This window comes from Pongo pygmaeus, chromosome 6 (genome assembly GCF_028885625.2).
Source record: "Pongo pygmaeus isolate AG05252 chromosome 6, NHGRI_mPonPyg2-v2.0_pri, whole genome shotgun sequence".
NCBI lineage: Eukaryota > Metazoa > Chordata > Mammalia > Primates > Hominidae > Pongo > Pongo pygmaeus.
The window spans coordinates 57,477,890-57,502,943 of NC_072379.2; the positions used below are offsets into that span (position 1 = coordinate 57,477,890).

A 25,054-nucleotide genomic window follows, 5' to 3' on the forward strand; every position below is an offset into this window, starting at 1 on the left:
ATTTGTAATAGCAGCAACAAGAAACCAATACATGTCTCTGATCTCACTCCCACGTTCAGTCCTTCAGCAAATCTAGTTGGAGAATGTCCTAGGTCTTCTACGGTCCAGGCTAAGGGAGAAGATATTGAAGTTGTGTGTGAAATCACAACTCATGTAGTGGTAGCTCTTCACTGACTGCACAGGAGCAAACTTGCAAATGGCCACGGCAAGTTCCTTGCAGAGGGCTGCAAGAAATGCCAGACACACTAGGACAACCAATGCATTTACTGAGTCACAAAGATGGGCTTCAAACCAGGCCTGGGATGATCTCTACCCTCACTGTCAATTACTCTCTAGGGGAACTTGTAAGAATAGTCAGGATCCATTATTGGAGAAATCCAAGAGACAAGTGAGGGTATTACTCACTGGCCCCAGTATACTCTTATCATGCCTTTTATCTTCTCACAGAAATTCCACTCTTCCCCTCAGGCTCTCCTTGTACTTCTAAACTCCTTTCTCCTCCAAGGAAGCTTATTTTCAAGACAAGATCTGATAAACCTATTTGCTAGAAAGTAAACAATGGCTGCAACATTTAAACCATACCTCCAAGGGGTATCTGCTTTTTATTTTTTCCTGTCCAACTTTCATTTTAGGCTCAGGGGATACATGCACAGGTTTGTTCCATGGATAAATTGTGTGTCATGGGGGTTTGGTGTACAGATCATTTTGTCACCCATGTAATGAGCATAGTACCCAACAGGTAGTTTTTGAATCCTCATCCTCCTCCCACCCTCCACCTTCAAGCCGGCCCAGTGCCTGTTGTTCTCTTCTTTGTGTCTATGTGTATGCAGTGTTTAGCTCCCACTTATAAGTGAGAACATGCGGTATTTGGTTGTCAGTTCCTGTATGAATTTACTTATGATAACGGCCTCCAGCTCCATCCATGTTGCGGCAAAAGACATGATTTCATTTTTTTTTTATGGCTACATAGTATTCCATGGTGCACATGTACTACATTTTCTTTATCCAGTTTGCTGTTGATGGACATCTACGTTGATTCCATGTCTTTGCTATTGTGAATAGTACTGTGATGAATATGTGCTTGCATGTGTCTTTATGGTAGAACGATTTATATTTTTTGGGGTATATATCCAGTCATAGGGTTGCTTGGTTAAATGGTAGTTCTGTTTTATTAGTAAGTTCTTTGAGAAATCTTCAAAGTGTTTTCCACAGTAGTTGAACTCATTTACACTCCCATCAGCAGTGTATGTGTTCCCTTTTCTTCATACCTCACAAGCATCTCTTGTTTTTTTGACTTTTTAATAACAGCCATTCTGACTGGTGTGAGATGGTATCTCATTGTGGTTTTGATTTATATTTCTCTAATGGTTTGTGACGTTGAGCATTTCTTCATATGCTTGTTGGCTGTGTGTATGTCTTCTTTTGAGAAGTGTCTACTCATGTCCTTTGCCCATTTTTTTAAATGGGGTTGTTTGGTTTTTTTTGCTTGTTTGTTTAAGTTCCATAGATTCTGGATATTAGACCTTTGTCGGATGCATGGGTATTTGCTTTTTAACAAAGATCAGAATAAGACTATAAGTGCCTTGAGGACTAAAACTACATGCAGGTTCTCTATCATTGGCATCTCTCATCCCTAATACCATGCCTGGAACTAAGTGGGCCTTAGATCAATACTTACTAAATGAATTAATAAAATTGTACCAGTAGACGGCATACCCCCTCCTATGCTATCTCCTCTAAATGTTAGCACTTCCTGATACAGAGATAAAAACCTATTTTCATGACAGCTCTAAAACAAATGAGACCTTGGGAAAAGGCTTATTAAAAATAACCATCATGCTAATGCTACTTTAGCTTTCAAATCACTTTTTAGAACACCAACTTAATTATTCTAATGGTGCAAAATCTTTCTTAAAAGTGGTGAGTACGGAAGGCTCATGTGACTTGGGACATGACATTGCCACAGTAGATGAGAAATGGAAAATAAAATTTTGAAGTTTCAATTTGACTGAACAACAAGGGGTACAGATCTCTAAATTACCATGTAGCTTTGATGAGCATTCACAAAGCCTTCATTTACTTAGAACTTCAAAGCATAAGATCGCTCTCTCCAGAAAGTTCCTATGCTTCCCATTAAAACCTCACCACTGACTGAGCCTTTAAAAATCCCATGCAAACTTAAAGAGTTATAACCTGGGGCCAATGGAGGGCTTCAGTGAGGTTTATGGGCCCCATTAAATTTTATGATTTTGTGCACTGAATTATTTTAAAAGAATGAGTCTGATCGAGGAAGGTTTAGAACCTGCTGCTTTAAGAAATGGTACCAGACATTACGTCATTACCATAATGAAAATCTGCCCTTTTTTAGTGTCATGATCTCAAACAACTAATCTTTTCATTCACTCAGTTGGTCACTATATCAGTTTCTTATTGCTGCGGTAACAAATTACCATAAACTTGGTTGCTTAAAATAACACAAATTTATTATACAACAGTTCTGGAGGTCTGAAGTCTGAAATGGTTCAAGGTAAAATCAAGGTGTTGGCAGGGCTGCATTCTAGGGAAAAGAGAATCCATTTCTTGGCCTTTTCCAGCTTCTACAGGCTGCCAGCAGTCCTGGGCTGGTGGTCTCCTTGCATCTTCAAGGCCAGCAATGGCCCATTGAGTCTTTCTCACTTTGCATTTTTCTGAAACTGACCCTTCTGTCTCCCTCTTTCACATTTAAAGGACCCTTGTGAATATATCAGGCCCACAGGAAGATCCAGGATAATCTCTCTAATCTCAAGACCAGCTGAGAGCAACCTTAAGCCCATCTCCAACCTTAATTCCCACTAGCCACACAACCTAACATATTTACAGGTTCCAAGTGGAAGTCGACATCTTGGGTGGGAGTGCACTTTTCTACCTACCACAGTTACTTCACTCCTGTTTTGAGCACCCACTTCTAGTATGAGGTTTTGTAAGAGATTTTGAGGATAAACTTTCTGATGTGGTCCTCACTTTTCAGGTGACAACAATAAAAAATGATGACAATAGCTGCCATTGTGGAGCATTTGCTGTGTGCCACTCCATTCTAGGCATATTACATGACTTAACTAATTTAATCATAAAACAGCCTAGGAGTTAGGTGATATGATTATCACTATTACAGAGAAAAGGAAATGAGGCACAAAGAGCCTGTGTTTCCTGCCCAGGTCATAAAACTAGTTTGGTGGCAAGGTGCAGTTTAAACACAGGCACTCAGACACTGGTACCTGAGCTCTGAACCTGTAATAGTTTGTTCTCTAGTATGACATTGAGAAAACTTAAAGCAAGAGGGGGCATTAATTAAGTAAACAAAAGTAATATAAATCCTTGAAATAATGTAAATTTTCAAGCTAAATAAGGACAATGGAAATTAAGTCATAACAAGGATGTTAAAAAGGTTGGACCATAATATGTACACATGAGGACAATTCAATGAAAATAATCAATGAATAGTCATTGTCACCACTGTCCGTTTAAAATAATGTCTGTCATAAAAATAACCGAAGTTTTCATAGGGAGTATAAATAACAGAAAGAAGCCTGCAAAATTTAATGGTACCCTGCATTCAACGAGCATTCAACAACTCTAAAATATGCGAGTGCACACCGATGGGATACATGATCAGCTCAGATGGAAAGGAATGACCTCAACCAAGCCCCAACACTGTGAAAAAGATGCACCGCTATTCTTGGATGGAAATAAATATATCAGATCACTCATCGTGTTTTCAAGTTTGAAGCTACCAGAATGACATTAAATCTGCAAAATTCAAAGATGACTGCTTCTTAGACATGGAAATAGTATCTGTTGAATATAACTCTACAGGAAAAAGAAAAAGGAGAGCTAGAGAATATTGTTTCTCAAAGGGAGAAAGCAGCTGTGACTCCAGGAGAGTAATTTACTGAGGCTTCCTGGCTGTAGGCATAAAAGGATGAGAAGAAATCTGACAAGATGAAAATAAGAGCTGGCCACTAAACTAGAGAAAAGGTTAGGAAAGTACAACGGATTTTTTTTAAATAGCTTTGAAAGGAAGACTGAAAGAAAGAGTAAGAAAAGAGAAATTTTTATTTTAAAGTCTCATTTCACTCTAATTCTGACTATAATAAAAAATGACAGCAGGGTCCTGAATCTACTGTCTGCTAATGAAGTCCTCATAAAACGTCCTAGGTTTACAAGTCTGTTTACAAATCCAAAGAGGAATTTCCTCTCTGGCCTTTCTCAACCATAGCCCAGGGTCTCAGTAGTCAAAGTGTGCCCTTTCTGCTCCTAACACAATCACCAGGAATTCTACAATTCAAAAACAAAGACACTGGAGGGAAAAGTTGTTGCTGTTTGTGTAAGGAAAAGTGGTTTACTCTTCAAGTGATTGACCAGTTCTGTAAGATTATGAGAAAATAAAAATAAATACTTAAACTGCAACAATCTGCAGACACTCAATTAGTAAGATGATCTGTTCAGGTAGGAATCATGATCACATGTGATGATAAGGATGAACAACAAGCAACATACAACCAAAAAAGGAAACACCCTGTTTAACTAAAAATATGGAATGTTCAAGAAGCAGCTTGTATTTCCCTTATACACTGTAACCAATAATTTAAAGTGCTAATGGTAGTATCAGAGCTATAATTTGGTCCCAAAAGAAACATCTAAAAGGCTAAAATAAATAAGTTGGAAAACATCTACCCCCAAAAGTGCAGTACTAATTTTTTTTTCATATTTCCACAGCAGTGCCCCTATGCAATCTTTGGGCTTTGCTGAGGACAATATGTTACCATTAAGGAGATATCTCTTTGTTGTTGTTGCTTAATAGCTCAGTACATCAGATGAGGGGAAATAAATGGCACAGCACACAAGGTGGCGATGGGCTGGCTATGCATACTGCAGTAAAGACAGGTATGTAGATAATACTGTCCTTTGATACAAAAATGATGCCATTGAACATCCTCCTCCTCCAAAACACACACCTTTTCTCCTACTGGTGATGAATTTTTGCTCATTTCACCACACTCTCCCAGTTCTTCTGCTAACACATAACCTGTTTGCTGTGGCTGCAGAGTACCGTGGCAGTATTTAAATAGTGGACCAAGTACCAAGGTCACACTGGCTCCTTGTGCAACTTTGAGCCGAAATTAAGCCAGCAGATACACAGTGATGTACAGAATATTTTTCCCCAAAGCAAGCACAGTACTGGGTCAGACACATGCCATATATCTTATTGGAACTGTTCCGTGTCCTCCTGCCAGGCTCATCACAATGCAGTCTGGTATGCTGGAAAAAAGGTTTAAGAATTCCTGGCTGTGTGATCACAGACCCGACAAGTAACCTTGCTGTACCACATCTGCAAAACGGGCCTAATAAAAATGCTTGCTGGCACCATAAGGTATTTTAAGATGCAAACTGATTATACACCTGGATGCACTTTATAATAGGTAAATATTAGAGTACAATGTCTAGACCTGAGTAAATAAAGAATTGTCACTACAGGAAATGAAAAAGGTTTTGTAGATGGGACACAAAAAAATATTTCAAGATTTGGGAATGTTAAACAGGGATGGATATTTTGTGGAGAAAAAAAGAGAAAAATCAGACCATTTGATCATCTTTAAATATGTAAAAATCTTTCATTGAGCAGCTGAAATAAAAACAATTGAATTAAAGATTTGTTTTTATTTTTAAGAAAGAGGAGGCCTGGCACGGTGGCTCACGCCTGTAATCCCAGCACTTTGGGAGGCTGAAGCGGGCAGATCACTTAAGGACAGGAGTTCGAGACTAGCCTGGCCAGCGCGGTGAAACTCCATCTCTACTAAAAGTACAAAATTTAGCCGGGCGTGGTGGCACATGCCTGTAGTCCCAGCTACTCGGGAGGCTGAGGCATGAGAATCACTTGAGCCCGGGAGGCACAGGCTGCAGTGAGCTGAGATCACGCCCCTGCACTCCAGCCTGGGAGACACAGCGAGACTCTGTCTCAAAAAAAAAAAGAAAGAGGAATTGGGTTTACACTATTTTACAAAAGAGTTAGGTAAGTTATTTTTACAACGAATTTTTGTTTAGTAAGAATTGGGATATAAGACAATACCATGTGCGTCCCTAGAAATCTTAACTAGGCAAACACTTTTCTGAGGCAACAAAATACAAGCATTCCAGAAAACAGCCAAATGATCTTAGATAGCCTTCTAAAGCAAATTTGGCAATTTTTTCTCTAAAGGGCCAGAGAGTGAATACTTTACACTTTCCAGGCCACACAGTCACTATCACAAGTATTCATCTCTGCTAGGGTAGTGGGAAAGCAGCCATCGACAATACCTAAACAAACGGGCATGGTTGGATTCCAATAAAACTTTTTATTTATTTATTTATTTATTTATTTATTTTTGAGACAGGGTCTCCCTCTGTCTCCCAGGCTGGAGTGCAGTGGTGTGATCTCAGCTCACTGCAGCCTTGACCTCCTGGACTTGAGCAATCCACCTACCTCAGCTTCCCAAGTAGCTGATACTACAGGCACGTGCCACCATGCCCAGCTAATTTTTGTACTTTTGTAGAGATGGGGTCTCCCTATGTTGCCCAGGCTGGTCTTGAACCCCTGGGCTCAAACAATCTTCCCGCCCTCTGGAAGAGTTAATATTACAGGCATGAGCCACCACGCCCAGCTCCAGTGAAACTTTATTTACAGTAAAAGGTGTCAGGCTGGATTTGGCTGGTAGGCCTTCGTTTTCCAATTCTTCATCTAAAGGTTCTTTCTAGTCCTAGGATTCTAATCTGCAAAACACAGCTGTAGCAAATGGTGATAAACCAAATGAAAATGAAAAATACCAGTATGCTACTGAATCTGAATGGTATGTCACTGGAGCCAGTGCCATTCTTTCTATCTAGATCTTGGAAATATATTAGTAAATCTTCGTAATCAGCTCATTAGGATAATACATCATCAGTGATTTTTTTTTCCTTTTTAGCAAAACATAAAAATGTTTACATATGTTTATAGCTGTGATATCCAGACTTTGTAATCCAAGTGTATAATATTACAATCTGGTGCACTAGGAAGCATATGCCATCTGCTCAGCTTCTTCATCCTGCCTGCCAATGGGAAGTATTTTTAGATAAGGTAAAGACATGTGTGGGTAGACACTACCTTTGTCCTTTTTCTAGCTGCTACTCTTTTGTCACTCTTTTATCTCATCCTTCTTCCTCATCCCACCCCACTCTTGCAAAGCACATTGAAACAACACCCTTCTTGCAAGAAGGAGGTCAAGAGCAGGAAGGAGCTGGTCAGTCCAGGTGAGGCGGCCACAGCTGGGCAAACCACTCCAGAGAGCTTTCAGGGTGAAAGCTGGCAATCGAGTCCATCCCTGAATCCATGGACCAGAAAGGAGAGCATGTCACTCCGCTCAGAAATCATGCCCGACTGGAGCAGAGTGGGAGCAAAAGGAAGAGTGGGCGTGAAAGCAGAGCTCAGGAAGGAGGGCGGTGCAGCGCCAGAGGCCCATTTTTTTTTGGCACCCTGCCCCAGGGCATGTGGGTGGATTGGCCTACTTGAAACCTTGGGGTCAAAGGAGACAAACAGCCCCCCTTACTACTGTGCCTGCAGCCAAAGCACCTTGGACTTTGATCACATCAAATTCTCTGCCCTTGATGTATTTATTTCCCAATATTGCCCAATGAGGTTTTGTGTTTTGTTTATTTGTTTTGGCTAACGAGTGAAAGGAATCACATATTGCTGGTCTAGTCACTTTAAAGATGTAATACACACACATATATGTTTATTATGCATATTCATATTACACATTCACATATAAATATGTGTATATGTGTGTATATGTATACAGTCATGTGTGGCTTAACTAATAGGGTATGTTCTGAAAAATTCACTGTGAGGGAAGTTCACGTTGTGCGAACATCATAGCATGTGCTTACACAAACCTAGACAGTGTATGCTGGAGCCTATTGCTCCTAGGCTACAAACCTGTACAGCATGGTACTATACTGAATACTGTAGGCAATTACAGCACAATGAAAAGTATTTGTGTATCTAAACGTGGGAAAGGTATAGTAAAAATACTGCATTATAATCTCATGGAATCACTGTAGTATATGCAGTCTGTCGATGACGGAAACATCATGGTGTGACACATGACTCTCTCTCTGTCTCTCTCTCTCCACATACACACAAACACACACACACACGTGTGTGTGTGTGTGTATATATATATATATTAGTGTGTGTACAGGTTTTTTTTTAAGGTAGCTTCTATGTTAATTAGAAGCAATGACTTGTAGATATCTGGATTTTAAGGTAACTTGATATCATGTTTAGAACTCAGAAAATACATAGGGCTGAGAATGTCATACAATCTGAAGCCTTTAACTTAACAATAAGCTTGTTGGATGCCAGCATCCATGAATGAAGGAAGATTTTTCAATCTTGATTTATTAATGGGAAACCCAGGCTAAAACAACGAAAGAGTGAAATTCTTTTGAACTTGGACTACAGATACTTGGTGTGTATCACTTGGGTTGTTCTACTCCAAGTGACAGATGACAGAAGCACCAATTCCAATTGGCTTAAGCTAAAGAGGGGAGGGAAAAGTGCTGAGGAAGTCAAAAGGCCAGGAATAGAACTTCAACCACTACTGGATTCAGGTTCCAACAAAGAAAATCAGAATTCCATTCTCCATCTCTCAGCTCTGCCTCCACAGGTATGTGGTCTATCTCAGATCCCAGGCAGGTGACAGCAAAATGACTACGGTTCAAATTTAGCAAGCAAAAGCTAGAGCAACGGCCAATAATTCCAATGAGGTCATCTTCCCTTTCTGTCCCAATCCCTGAGGTTCTGGGCGACGCTGGTCATGAGCCACCCCAGGAAGCTGCAGACCTATATGGACTTATGATAAAGTGGGCACCATAAGAAAATCAGGGGCTTTTACCATGAGAAGGAGTAGTTCTAGACAGCAGACAAACCTTTAACAGGAACTCAGTACGTCCACCCCTCTAGAACAAGGAATAATTTATTGATGTACAGGATGCTGATGACAGAAAGGAGATCACTGAGTTGGGAAAGTGACTCTAAGTCAGAAAAATATGAAAATGGAATCTGGATAGTTTAATGTAGGCTGCAGTGCCCAGCAAGGCATGGAGACATCTTCTCAAGAAGCTGCCTGCTGCCAGCGGGGTGCACCACTGTTACAGTGGGAGCTATTGGGAAAACAAGATCCATGAACTCTGCTGAAACACATAGTCTGCAGTAATGCTACATGAGACACTGAAGTAGAATAGTCCTAGAATAGTCTAACAAAATGACAGCATCATGTCCCATATTGCCATAGGTCTAATGTCTTGAGGTCAGGGACCATTTATGACACCCTCATGTGCACAGCAGTGACAGGAACTGTGTGTATGTATTCATTACAACTCCATTCTGAAAACACGAATGCCTTCTACATATGTCACAGTGTTGGCAGCCTTCTTCATTCTCCATTTTGTAGATGGGACACTTAAGGACTAGGTTAAGGACACTCATTCCAGGGGAAAACAAAGACAAAAATAAGTTATCAAAAAATCTTACAATAAAATTATCTTCGTTATGTTAATTATTTGGGGCATACATGGAAGACATTAAGAGCAAAATTAGGATCACCAGGATAATTCCAGAGGAAATTCAAAAAGTCATAGCATAGGCAAATTGATATAAATTTGACTCTGATTGTATAAATGGATTTTGATTTTGATATTTTTATATTGAGTGAGTGTTCCACGCCCTACGTTGCTATATATGTAACAGCATATGACATTTTAGCCATGCTCTTAAAATACACAGACGCAAACTGATGCTGGTGGTTACTGTGCACTGAAAATAAATAGGATAAAGCTCTGTGAAGTTTCCAAGAAGGAATTAAGACAGTAACTGTCTTCATGGCAGGAAATATTGTTTATTTTTCTATTTAAAAAAAATTAGATGTGCTGTTTGTCAGCTGACTATAAAAAATCAGTGATTCTTGTTTGTGTTTCACGCTGCTGCACTCTGTGGGCTGGGCTATCCCCAGTATTACCTAGTTTACATCATGGAAGTTTTCAAAAAGTCTAAATACTTAAGGACTTTTGTTCATTTTTCCCCACTCATAATAATAGATTTCTGAAAGATCATTTTAAAATGTTAAATTTCCCTTCATTTTTCAAAGTATTTGTAACACTACAGGCAATCAATTGAGAAAAGACAGCTCATTGTTCTGTGTTTTTTCCCCACAGAGAATTTATGTCTCAAAAGATATTTTTTAAGAAGAAAGGTTATTTAATACATCTCCCTTGCCAGCCCAGAAATTGTTATAAATTCAAAATTCATTCTTGTACAATGTTCTTAATTATAAGATAAGTAATCTTTCTGTGTTAGTTTAATTCTATCCTATTTATCTTCTCAAGTAGAATGACACATTGCAAATACCATTTGGGGAGTTTTATTAATAAACGCCTAATCCTGTGGCTTGTAGGATATGTCTCAGAATAATGTTTTAACTACAGTAATGCTCAGCGACTAACACCCTTTCAATAGTAACTGTCCCCTCAACGTGAGGCAAGGCGTCTTTTCCAGTGTGATTAGTGGTGATTCCTCAAAAAAGGGTCTCAAAGCGCTCACAGCAGGTGATTAGCTCCAGTCTCCTTGCACCTTCATAACGTAGCAAGGATTATCAGCTTTGTTCTACTTCTGGATTAGATTTTCCATATCCTGTAAAACCAGGATAGGAAACCAAGAGCGATGCTAAACTACAGCACTAATGTCCTATACAATCAAACTCAGTTTTGCAAAACAAATATTTGGAGATAATGCTCCAAACATGCATATACACATCTTTGTTGAAATGGATAGTCAGAAGGCGCTCAGGCACACACACTTGCACACAGTTTTTCATATATTGGTTTTGGTGGGCTGATCAGGGAACTTCATCACTGTATATGATATCGTTTGCTATTGTTTCTTTTAGAGCCTGTACATATATGAGCCCAAACAACTACTCTACAATAAAGTTTGCAGATTTGGTAGCAACAAATCTTTCCAGGCTAATTCTCTATGTCCAGGTACAACAGGACAATGTTATGATTAGGCCATGCTTTCCTCCTCTTGATTTAGGCAAATTATGGACTAATTTAAATTATTCGTGTGAAGTATTTGATGACAATCAGGAGACAAAATTACATTCATATTCTATCTGTTTTAAATCTATAAGGAGTTTGAAAAGGGCTCCATTTCAGATCTCTGGCTTTAGCAATTGCCTGCAACTAAAAGCAATCTTGCTGTGATTGAAAATGGAGGTGTCAACTCAGGCAGGCTACAAATTGCCAACACAGGGAATAGCCATTTTAAATTACTTCCAAAGCCCAAATAAATTCTCCTGAATGGAAATCTGCCTTTATCCTTATTTTCTCTCTCCAGAGATGATATGTGTTTTACTCATTATGAATCATTCTCTCCATTCCTTTCTACTAAGGTAAAGAACAATGAGAAAAATACAGACAGCACTATGCTGGGCTCTGTTTATGGCATAAGGCATATAACAAATAAGATTATCTGGTGATTTAACATATAAAAAATATAACTTATGCTTGAATAGCACTTAAGCAACTATAAGATTATTTTAAATATAGAAATGAAAACATGGTGGAAAATTCTTTAACTTTAAATCCCCATATGGATCAGCTGTTATAGGCCATTTCAATTGTTCCTCACAATAATCTCTTTGGTAAACAGAGAAGATATAACCTTCCATAATTTCTGCAGATACTTAAAACTGAGACAAAGATATTAAGTTACTAGGGTCACACAGTTAGTAATGGCAGAAATGGCCCCTGAACCTTTAGCTTCTGAATTTCTCTCCTGTAATCTTTCCTTAAACCAAGCAGGATTTAGAAATAAGCTCTGAGCATTCAACACACACATAGAAAAAAATGTTTGTACTGTGAAGTTCCTTCTCACTATAACTTAATGTTACTTAGTTATGAATATAACTTAATTAAAATTTAACAGTACCTGACCATGGCCTAAAAGTCTATCCTTTTCAGTTATATTTACTGTGTTTACACAGAGTATCACTTAATCACAAACTGTTTCATAATTTTTCATAATTGGAACATTTCTGGAGGAAAAAAGAACTACATTAATGATTAAGAAGTAAGGGCTTCTTAATTTGGACAGCAATCCCACCTAATTGTTCGTGTTTCAGAAACAGCCCTTAGAATGTTCCAATTTTAGAACATCAGCTGCAACAGTCCTTCCCACCATGTTCATTTGCTGCTGCTACTCCTGCAGTGTTTTCAACAGTCTGGCCCACCTTTCCCTTGATGAAAGGCTTCCTGTTCTTGAAACAGAAAAGATTTGAATTTTACTGCCTATAGGGTTTTAGAGAGCCAAGTCAAAAGAATTTTAAGAGTTTTAAGTCAATAAGAAATGGTGCATGGGTATGGTGTCAATACATCACAACTAAAATTTTCGTTCACTGCTAGTGGAAGGGCAAACTAGTGAAAGCACTTTAGAAACCTGTTGGGTAGTATTGTGTAAAGCTGAATATATTGTATGTACCTCATGACCTAGCAATTCCATGTGTATATAACAGAAATCTGTGCATATGTGCATATATAAGAATATTCATAGCTATATTTTTTGTAATAATCCCAAATTGGAAGCAACCCAAGAGTCTATCAATCACAGAATTAGTAAGTGTATACAATTAAATTTATAGAAATTGGAATCCCCTACAGCAATAAAAAAGAATGAACCACAAGTAGACATAATATATAGATAAATCTCAATATATGGATGTTGAGTAAAATAACCCAAATATGAAAGTGTACATAGGTAAATCTTCTATGATTCCATGCATATAAAATTCAAAAACAGGCAAAATTAATTTACAGCTATGAAGTCAGCATAGTGATTAATATGGGGAGTGGTGATAATTAGTGTTTCATTGGAAGACCTGAGTATATTAGCTACATCTACCCGGATGGTATGAGAAGGCTGTGGACACAAGGCAAGACTAAATGAGAGGGGTTTGAGATGCCACTGCCAAAAATTGGAAGAAGACCTGATCATATAGGGTTTGAACCATAAGGACAGAGCAGACAGAGTGAATTATTTTCTCCAGGTCACCAAAAATCTGTGATAATAGCTTGACACTGTCAGTCTTTTACGTTTTAGCAATTCTGGTGGGTGGGTGGCAATATAGCATTGTTATTTTTATTTGCATTTCTCTCATGACTAATAGTGTTGAGCATCTTTTTATGTTTACAGTAAATTGTGATATTCTCTTCTCTGAAAGCTTTTTCAAGTATTTGCCCAAATTTTAATTGGGTTGAGTGTACTTTTCCAACTGCTGTGTAAGATTCTTGACATATTCTGGATACAAGTACTTTGTCAGAATATGCATATATCTGTAACCATTACTATTGAACTCTATTCTATTCCTTTGCTCTATTCCTGTATCCTTGAGCCAATATCATACTATCTTAATTACTGCAGCTTTATAATAAGTCTTAATATCTAACAACATAAGTTCTCCATGTTTTTTCTTCTTTAGTTAGTATTGCTTCAGTTATTCTTGGTGCTTTGTATTTCCACTTAAATTTTTGAACCAGCCTGATAATTTTCACAAAAATTAACTGATTTTTATTGGGATTGCATTGAATCTATTAATCAAACTAGGGGAAACTGTATCTTTACAATCATCTAATCCAGACACATGATTATATCACTCCATTTATTTAAAAAATCTTCAGTTTCTCTCAATATATTTTGCAGTTTTCATTGTAAAGGTTTTGAACATCTCTCATTAGATTTATTGTTTCTTATCTGTGAGTTCTCTATTCTATTCCATTGCTCTGTGTGTCTGTTTTTGTACCAGTACCATGCTGTTTTGGTTACTGTAGCCTTGTAGTGTAGTTTGAAGTCAGGTAGCATGATGCCTCCCACTTTGTTCTTTTTGCTTAGGATTGTCTTGGCTATTCAAGCCTCTTTTTTGGTTCCATATTAATTTTTAAATTTTTTTTCTAATTCTGTGAAGAATGCCAATGGTAGCTTAATGGGAATAGCACTGAATCTATAAGTTACTTTGGGCAGTATGGTCATTTTCATGGTATTGATTCTTGCTATCCATGAGCATGTAATCTTTTTCCATTTGTTTGTGTCCTCTCAGATTTCCTTGAGCAGTGGTTTGTAGTTCTCCTTGAAGAGGTCTTTCACTTCCCTTGTTAGTTGTATTCCTAGGTATTTTATTCTTTTCGTAGCAATTGTGAATGGGAGATCCCTCATGATTTGGCTTTCTGTTTGCCTGTTATTGGTGTATAGAAATGCAAGCAATTTTTGCACATTGATTTTAAAGATCTAGAAGCAGAAATACCATTTGACCCAGCAATTCCATTACTGGGTATACGTCCAAAAGAATATAAATCATTCTATGATAAAGATACATGCATGTGTATGTTCACTGCAGCACTATTCACAACAGCAAAGACATGGAATCAACCCAAACGCCCATCAATGATAGACTGGATAAAGAAAATGTGGTATATATACACCATGGAATACTATGCAACCATAAAAAGGAATGAGATCATGTCCTCTGCAGGGACATGAATGGAGCTGGAAGCTGTTTTCCTCAGCAAACGAATGCAGGAACAGAAAACCAAACACCCCATGTTCTCACTTTTAAATAGGAGCTGAACAATGAGAACACATGGCCATATGCGGGGAACAACACACTGGGGTCTGTTGGGGGTCGAGGAAGGGAGAGCATCAGGAAGAACAGCTAACGAATACTGGGCTTAATACCTAGGTGGTGGGTTGATCTGTGCAGCAAACCACCATGGCACATGTTTACCTATGTAACAAACCTGCACATCCTACACATACATCCCGGAACTTAAAACAAAAGTTGAAGGAAAAAAAAAGATTTACTACTAGGTTCTTGATTTTTTAACATTACTATAAATTATGGTTTAAAATTTCATTTTTGAATTATTTATTGCTAGTATAAAGAGACTTGATTTTTTTTACACTGACCTTGCATCCAGCATTCTTGTTAAAGTCACATTATTTTCAATAATTTTATATTTCCTATGTATATAATTACATCATTTGTGGAAAACAGTTTACTTCATTCTTTTCAACCTTCATGACAATTTTTTCTTGGCTTATTGCATTGGCTAGAATTGCCAATTGGTGATCTTTTCTTGTTCCCAAACTCGGAGAAATCATTTATTACTTTATCATTAAGTATGCAGTTACATAACATCAAAGAAATTGCCTTCTATTAGTTTTTGGAGAATTTTTATTATAACCAAGTGTTGAATCAAATTAGTCTTCTCTACTGAAATAATTACATAATTTTCCTCTTTGATTCTTTTAATGAGGCTTTGATTGGTTTTTAAATGTTAAATCAACCACGGATTCCTGGAAAAAATCCCATTTGATCATGACATATTCTTTTACATATCCCTGAACTTGACTTGTTTGACTTGCTAAACAAATATTTTAAGATTCATGAAAGATACTGGGTGGTGATTTTCTTTACTAGTAAGTTCTTGTCAGACTTAGGCTGATTTCACACGTGATTTAAGAAATGTTTCATCTTTTTCTATTTTCTATAAGAGTTTGTGTAAGATTGGCATTATTTCTTCCTTAAACATTTGGAAGAATTTACTAAAGCAATATTGGTCTGAAATTAAGTTTAGGGGAAGGCATTTAATTGTTGCTTCAATTTAAATAATAAATTTAGGATTTTTCAGATTTTAAATTTCTTCTTATGTCCATTTTGGTAAGTTGTGTTTTTAAAGAAAGTTGTCAAATTTCTCTAAGTTGTCAAATTTATTGACATAAAATTGATCATACTATCTTATTATCTTTTTGATCTCTATGACATGCAGTGGTGATCCCCTTGTTTTTTTCTGAAATTCATTGTATTTTCTCTTCTTTTTTCCTTGATTGGTTTGCTAGAGATGTATCAATTATACTAATCTTGTCAAAAAAAGCCACAGTTGTTTTTGTTAATTTTCAAATATTATGTATCATTTCCTCCTTATATAATTTCTGCTTATTTTTGCTTTTTTTTCTCGCTCTCTCTCTTTTTTTTTTTTTTTTTTTTTTAAGACAGGGTCTCCTTCTGTGGCTCAGGCTGGAGTGCAGTGGCATGATCTTGGCTCACTGCAACCTCCGCCTCCCCGGTTCAAGCAATTACCATCTTTGGGTTTAATTTGCTGATTATTTTCTAGTTTCTTGAGTTGGAGGTTTGAATCATTTATTTTCAACTTTTCCTTTTTTTTAATTTTTTTTATTTTTTGAGACAGAGTCTTGCTCTGTCACCCAGGCTGGGGTGCAATGGCGCAATCTCAGCTCACTGCAACCTCCACCTCCTGGGTTCAAGTGATTCTCCTGCCTCAGCCTCCCGAGTAGCTGGGACTATAGGCGTGTGCCACCATGCCCAGCTAATTTTTTGTATTTTTAGTAGAGACAGGGTTTCACTGTGTTAGCCAGGATGATCTCGATCTCCTGATCTCGTGATCCGCCCACCTCAGCCTCCTAAAGTGCTGGGATTACAGGCATGAGCCACCGCGCCCGGCCAACTTCCTTTTATCATTAACAAATATCCCTCTTTATCTCTCATGATAATTTTTGCATTAAAGTCTACTTTGTCTGATATTAATATGATTATAGCTTTCTTTTAGTTAATTTATGTATGATATATATATTTCTAACATTTTACTTTCAATCTTTCTCAGTCCACATAGTATATCTTAAATTTTAAACTTAGTAAAGTATCTTAAAACCTACTAGATTTAAACTTACTACAATTGGTTATCTGTATCCAGTCTGGCAATCTTTTAATAGGAATGTTGAAACCACTTATATCTGATATATTTACTGATATGGTTTCTTATAAGTCTACCATCTTAATTTGTTTTCCATTTATCACACCTATTCTTTGTTCCTGTATTTCTTCTTTTCACTTTCTTTTTAGTCAATCAAGTGTTTTTTAAAATATTTTTTCTCCCTTATTAGCATTTTAATTGAGCTTCTTGTATTATTATTTTAATGATTACCCTAAAGATTGTAAAATACACCTTTGACTTATTTCAGTCCTCTTTAAATTAGTAATTTTAACCTTTCCTAAACAACGTTTCTAAGCAGCTTCCTACACAGTGGTGGGAAACAGTGAGTGTTTCTTTCATTACCTTGACTACACATGAGTATAATTTGGCCTTAGCTCTAGAAGAGTCCACTTTTTCAGGTCTGAATGTGGCCCGGGCCACTGTGTTTTCAAAACCCATTCCTCATGATTCAGGATTTATAATAAGCACTGGATCAGTCTCTGACAGAGCCTGCCCGCATTACAGACAGCCTAAACTTCTTGTCTGTATTAGAACCTAACTTTTTTTTTCTTTTTTTTAAAATTATATCATTATTATTATACTTTAAGTTTTAGGGTACATGCGCACAATGTGCAGGTTTGTTACATATGTATACATGTGCCATGTTGGTGTGCTGCACCCATTAACTCATCATTTAGCATTAGGTATATCTCCTAATGCTATCCCTCCCCCCTCCCCCCACCTCACAACAGTCCCCGGTGTGTGATGTTCCCCTTCCTGTGTCCACGTGTTCTCATTGTTCAGTTCCCACCTATAAGTGAGAACATGTGATGTTTGGTTTTTTGTCCTTGTGATAGTTTGCTGAGAATGACGGTGTCCAGTTTCATCCATGTCCCTACAAAGGACATGAACTCATCCTTTTTTATGGCTGCATAGTATTCCATGGTGTATATGTGCCACATTTTCTTAATCCAGTCTATCGTTGTTGGACATTTAGGTTGGTTCCAAGTCTTTGCTATTGTGAATAGTGCCACTATAAACATACGTGTGCATGTGTCTTTATAGCAGCATGATTTATAATCCTTTGGGTATATACCCAGTAATGGGATGGCTGGGTCAAATGGTATTTCTAGTTCTAGATCCCTGAGGAATCGCCACACTGACCTCCACAATGGTTGAACTAGTTTATAGTCCAAATGCTTATCTTACTAGGATATAACCTTTTAACACAGATATTGTATGATTCCACCACTCCACACGCCTACCTTCACGAGGCATGACTTTGGCTGTCTGGTATTTATGGTTACAGGTAAGAAGGAAAGAGAGTCATGCTGGTGAGTGAGGGGGTGGAAGGTCAGGGTTGAGAGACAGGTGGGAGGGGACATCACAATCCCTAAGGAGACTAACATCACCCAGGGCCCTTTAGAGCTTTGTAATTAGTTCCAATTCATTGTTTCCTTTTAAGTGTCTTTTTTTTTTTAAATGTAAGATGAAAAGGGTTAAAACTACAGGCTAAAACTAGTTTTATTAATATCTGAACTCTACCAATTTCATGTTTTAAGCAAAAGTGAATGTCTTCTGATTGCAATGCTAGCTCATCAGGATGATAAGCCATCTAGGGAATCCTGGTTAAACTGCTCTACTGTCAGTTCCTTCAAATCCAGGAAGAGACATACACGTCTTTGCGCATAAGCATTAGTTCACATTCAGATTAAACTATTCCTTCCAACCTGCTGCCCAAGGGATGATGCTGAGATGGCAAATTATCAGATACGTATCTTTTATTCAGATATCCTTAGGAGCATGTGCACAGTCTAAAGGAAATCACTTTTATTTGCTCCGAGCTATTAAAGGAAGAACTAGAATGAAAAACAGTAAACCCAAAGGGCTTTAGGGCCTTAAAGACATCCTATAACCTATATCCCAACTAAATATTTGTATTCATATAAAAAGCACTGTTAGGATTCTTTCATCATGAAGATTAATTTTCTATTTTAATTAGAAATATTTGATATGTCATAAACTTCAGGACATTTTCAGCTAACAAAAGTGCTAAGTGCTTGTACTAAATATTTCCACAATGGCCCTCCCAGTCTACACATTTTAACGCAGGTCATGATTTTACGGTCTCTTTTCCATTCAAACTGAAAGACTGATAAAGAGCCCTTGAGTAGTCCCCAGATAGGCTGCTGAAGCTAAGGAATGTCCCGCATGCATTTAGTTAGTTAAAAACATGCTGAGTCTTACATAATTACTGTGTTGAAGCAATGGCAGTGGTAGAGCAATAGGTCAGATAACTACTGTGGTTTACTCATTGCAAGGCACAGCCTGAGATAATATAAAAATAATTATATGCACAAACCAGATTTTCCAAACTGCTTATTTCGTTTTCTAGGTCAGTATAGCTGGTCAAATCCCTCTGAAAGTTAAGTTTTCCAGCTGACCACGAACGGTTAGTTCGCTTACATTATTTCTGTAAAATGCTGCATATATTTAGATGTTCAAAGGACTATGATATTTATTGTGACTCTCTGGAGGTTTTTCCTCCTAATAAGTACTGTTAGTACGCTGGGGAGAAAGAGCAGATCAAAAGCCGTGCTCCTGTAAAAGCTTAACACCATCTTCATTACCATGTAGTTAAAACCTCAGATACATACAAATAAGTTCCGAACTGCTTAAGACTGAATCCATCCAACAATGCAAATATAGCATTCGCATTTCATAAGTATAGCCAGTTAATTTCCCCTTCATTCTGATTCATCTGAGCCTCAATAATCTGCACTAAAAAATTGCCATGGTATTATTTTACCTTTATAGAAGAAAAATTGATAAATCAATTGGTCCTTGTGATTTCCAGGCTAGATCAGTGGTTTCCACTACCTTAAATTTAAAGCATTCACTATCTTAAACCAACACAGACCTGAACCAGCTCACTGAGAGGCTGGGGAGAGAGAAGAGCTCAGCCTCAAGGAGGCAAGAAGCAGGAAGAAGGGCAGGGGCCAAAACCTTGGCGGAATGATAAGCTAAAAAGTGACAAAGAAAGAAATGTAATTTGATAACAGATTTTATTTGAACATTTCCACAAAGTGATAATAGACAGTTTTAGGAAATATGGCCAGTGGGTTTCAAAATGGGCACATTTGCCCATTAGGAAGAGACAGCACTTGATACAGTTTTTGGCAAGCTTCCAACCTTGTCAATTATCTCAATCCTAGTGCAGTCTTCAATCCTGGTGGGATTTCCACCTACCCAAGCGTCCTCTACCAATTTCCCCAACCCTAATTGTCTTTTCCTTCCTCTCAGATATACTGCAGAGTCTCCATGTCTCTGGAAATTAATCACTATTTGAGAGATTAATTGGAATTTCCAGGCTATTAATTGTAATGTCCTCTTCCTCTGGCTTTTTTAATTTTGAGGAAAATCTACAAGGACTCCTTCAGCAACTAAAATATATACTAAAAACAGAGAAGTTCCAGCCTCTCCCAACAATAGCTGCTTCTCTGCCATTTCTACTCTACAGCTTGCCAGTCATTACACCTGGAGAATTACTTAGGCTTAGTTACAAACTCCACCTGGGGATTTTAAGAAATTGGCTTACATAATAAGATTAATTATATATAACTATTTAAATGTTAAACGATATCATTTCCACTCTTTAAAAGAACGCGTTCATATTCAGACTCAGTCACTTAAGGAAGAGGAGTGCATAATTTAAAACCAAAAGAAAAGATAGTAGCTAACACTTTGTCCCATAGGTTATGGTCCTTGGAACATTTTCTTTCCCTGAGAAATTGAATCTGCCTTATTACACAGACATACACTTATGCGCAACATCCCACAAAGACATACACATACACTCACACATACTCACACACTAAAGACCTAACTTTCCAGCAGAAGCAAATGCTTGCCCTTGGAATGACATAGCAACAAGTACTTTTAATTCCTATTGGACCAGAAGTAAATGATTCCTGGCACAGAACATAAAATTGTAACTCAGAAGAAAACACCTTAGGAAACAGACTTAGATGAGTGTGCTGATTTTAAAAAATGCTTTCCTGGTATTAAGGAGTTACAACTACAGTTCTGGCTCCAGGCTAAATAAGACCCTTAATGGGGACCTCTGGGAGGCCTCCCAAGACTGTGACATTTACAGAAGTCGAAAGAATGAGAAGTTGGGAGTGCCTCAAGTAGCTAGGACCACATACTCTGGGAAAAATGGACAGCGAATGCAGAGGACGGCCTCAGGCTTCTTTTCTGTCTAGGGGCTGTACCTGTGCCACTGTAAGAATCCCCATGCAGAACTTCTGCTGGCATCTATGAAAGGGCACAAAAATCTCAGATTGGGTAATAATTTAAGGGAAGAGTTTGAACTAAAATATTTAATTGTTAATAACTTCACAAGTTCTGCAGAGTTTCACAGAGTCCAGATTCACTCTCAAACTTTGGACTGTGAACTCCTTTACAGTGAAGTTCATGTCTCCATTTACTCAGTCATTCATCCAAAAAAAAACAGTTTCCAAGAAGTTCTGGTATGGCAGTCTCTCTGCTAGTAACTGGTGACCCAAGGGCCCCTCCCTTCCTGGAGTGACAGTCCACTGAGAACAGACTGAATAAAGAGTTACAAATGGACTGCTACATATTTATTTATGTCCTCAACGCCAAGCATGGTGGCTGGCATCCACTCTGCACTCACATTTTATGAAAGAGAGATGAGAAAGAGGAAAGAGAAACAATGAGAAAAATAAGGTTCAGGATATTGCCATCTCCCTGCCAAGTTTCATAGATAAAATATTTGGGTAATTAAGTAAGAGGCATTCAATGGTGGATTCGTATATAACATATATTCAAGTGTAAAAATATGTCCCTACCTCCATCTGAAATTATGACTATTAATCATTTTCAGAAATGACAAAGTTTTCAGTAATGTAGCCCCTATCAATTAGTTTCTGGCCAATAAACTGTTGGTGAAGATTAGGAAAGATACCACAAGAAGATGAGCATTACAGTATTGACTGAGGGTAATAAATTCACGGAATAGAAGGAATTCTGTAAGAGTTGAGATTAACTTGAAGGCTCCTGTCAAAGAGTCAATACTGATCCACAAAGGCATCCATCCTGGTAGAGATGAGGTTTCCTAGAAAAGTCAGATTTTAATGAGGTTATAACATATGGATAAAAGGGAATGATGGGCCAGAGGACTAGGGAGAGGGTACTCCAGCTCCTGCACAGGAAAAGAGGTAAAACATTAACAAAATGTGAGGGCTGCTGCTGGGTGCCAGGAACCATGCTAAGTCACTGGGGTGGTACCGTGATGACTAAGACCTAGGGCCTTACTCTAGGTGTTTACCGATAATTATTCAAGAGCCACAGAAAAAGAGGCCATATTTGAGCATAAATGGAAGTTTAAAAAGGGAAATAGGATCGAATTGACTCATTTTTGAAGATGAGAAAGTATTTCTTTACCAGGCGGCTTTAGCAGCATCCAGAAACACCATCTTTGGAATCAGGAAAGAGAAAGCATGACCACAGCTTCATTTCATTAAGGTCACCTGTGTTTCCCTTCTGAGACTAATGAATAAAGACACTGCTGATCAGACTAAAAAGGGCACTTATTGCTTGTGTGAATGTATGCACAAAGATTACAGTAATGCAGTTTTTTTTTTTATGTTTAAGCTGTATTTTTACTCATTGAAACACTAGGTGAAATCAGGGTAAAATCAACCAAAGGAAAAATAGTTGTTTCATTCATTTGTACTTAAATCAACTAAAGTAGTACTAATGTCATTATGATGCAGCAAATATAAGACCTCTTTCTACAAAGATTAGCGTAACCAAAAAATTAGGGGATATAGTAAAACAGAACCAAAAAGGGTGAGGAAATCAATGAAGTATATTACAGCTTAACCCTTTACCTCAATAGTTTTTAAAAAATAAGTAAAGCCTCCCAATCCCAAAAAAATAGGAATATACCTTCATCACACAAATTTGTACTTGTATTTCTTATTCTTGAGGTTAGATTCTAAACCCTGAAGATATTCAAACTAGTATTAGATCTACTTATCTATAGCCAGAGAGAGCTTCTATCATGTTGTCCTTAGTAGCCAAGGTTATTAAAATGTCTTTTCTCCAGGAAGATCCAATAGGAAAAAAAGAAAGAAACCTCTCTGATTAGGCTCTAACCATAATCTACCCTCCATCAAATTGACTGGATAGGCATAATGGAAGCCAGAACACGTGGTTTCCATATAAGAAAAATCCTATCAGGGAGGGGAGGAGGGGAGAGGAAGGATTCAGCCACTGCCCAGAGTGAAACTGAGTAATATCAATTTCACTCATCTTCACACATCTTCAGGTTGCATGTTTGTAGAGTAGTTTAGGAATAAATCCATGGTTTGTGGAGTACTAAAATACCTAGTCATCTGCTGTATTACATTAAGGCCTTCCCCAGCAGCTTCCAAGGCAGCCTCCAAGTCACTGGTAGATGAATTTGGCTGGAACTGCATGCAGGACTATAGAGATTCCTCTCCACAGTTATGGAAGGGACTGTTCCAGGTCTGATTGTTCCAGGACTGGTTGCTCCAGGTCTGAGTGTTCCAGAAGTGGTTGCTCCAGGACTGGATGTTCTGGGTCTGGTTGCTCCAGGATGAATTGTTCCAGGTCTGGTTGCTCCACACTGGAAGTTTCCCAGTCAGGTTCACCAGTCATCCCTGGTGGTAGGAAGAGTAGTGGCTGGGGTAGGTAGGTGCTGAGGCCTTCCGAGTCACACCATTGCTATTCTTCGGCCAGTTGTTTTTCTGCCACCTCTTAGATTTCATTCTCTGATTCTAGAACCAGGTCTTCACCTGTTTGTAGCTGAGGTTCCAGATATTAGAGAGTTCTTGCATCTGCTGGAGGCTGAGGTATTTCTGTCTCTGAAATCTATCATTGAGTACACACAGCTGAGTAGAAGAGAACACAGTTCTGGTCTTCTGTTTCTTGACTGGGACCTTGTCTCCCTTTTTTGGGGCACTATTCTCTGCAGCAGTGGGTTGTTTGCCTTTGGGACTGGTGGAAGAATCAGGGCTGTACTGAATAAGCAGATTCATGGAGGAAGAAGAGAAGAGACAGTCTCCATGTGAGGCATCTCAGCAGAAGATATTTGCAAAGATGGATAGTTTTCTTCAGGCCCACAAATCACAGGCATAGGTGAAGATTATTTACAGTCGGATGCTTCGAAGCAAGGCAAGCTTTGCAGACAAGCCAGATCCACACTCATGTTAGTATTGAGGAAGAGGAGGAAAAAAATTAAGAGGTGGACTGGAAAAAAGGTTAAGGCAGCTTTAAGACTTTTCTGGAAGATGTTAGAGAAATATGAATTCCAGAAGCAAAAGTATCAAGAAGTTGGGATGAAGTGAGTTGCCTCCACAATAACAGGAGGTAACCAGCTCAGTCCAGCCCAGTATTCTTTTTTTTAAAAAAGAGTCCCTATCTTTTAGAGATACCATCTGAAATATTTACAGATGAAATGATGCCAAGCCTGGGATTTGCTTCAAAATGATCCTGGGTATGGGATGTAGTGAAGGTGAAACCAGGCTATGATGTGATCATTGTTGAAGTTGGATGGTAAGAGGTTCGTTATAGTTTTCTCTTTACTTTAAATATATTTGAAATGTTCTTTATAAATAAAGTTATTAAAATATACATTTGTAATAAAAGCCTACTGAATATGTAGGGAAAGATGAAACTTTTAAATGATCATTCAACAAAATAGTGCTACAACAGTGTAGCAAGTTAAAAAAATTAACAAAATCTCCTTGAACATTATTATTAAATAGTACTATGGGCTTATAGGGTGTTCTGTATACCATAACCATGCCTTGAGCAGACTCACTGAATCTGCTACATCTTTGGAGTTCTAGACCAATTTCTAATCTGTTTTCCAAAGTGCCAGTCACCACTCTAGAGTGGATCCTGAAATCAACTTGTGGGTCCTGATAGTTTTTAGATAAATGAAGATAAATACAATAGAAAAGACAGTCTCAGAGCACATCACACATAACAGGATGAACTCTCTTTGTGGAACTTCTGTTTCTCTCTCTCTCTCTCTCTCTCTCTCTCTCTCTCTCTCTCTCTGTGTGTGTGTGTGTGTATGCCCACATGCAGCATTTGTGTTTAGTCTAATTTCAACATAATAGCC

The 25,054-nt window shown here is 38.0% G+C and overlaps 1 protein-coding gene and 1 pseudogene across 1 annotated transcript in view; both read right to left on the reverse strand.

Annotated features, from left to right (window-relative positions):
* CHN2 (chimerin 2) overlaps nt 1–25,054 on the reverse strand; it is a 317,173-nt gene that overhangs the window by 275,026 nt on the left and 17,093 nt on the right. The gene's annotated exons all lie outside the window — the stretch shown is intronic.
* Nucleotides 23,134–24,285, reverse strand: LOC129040311 (homeobox protein NANOG-like; annotated as a pseudogene).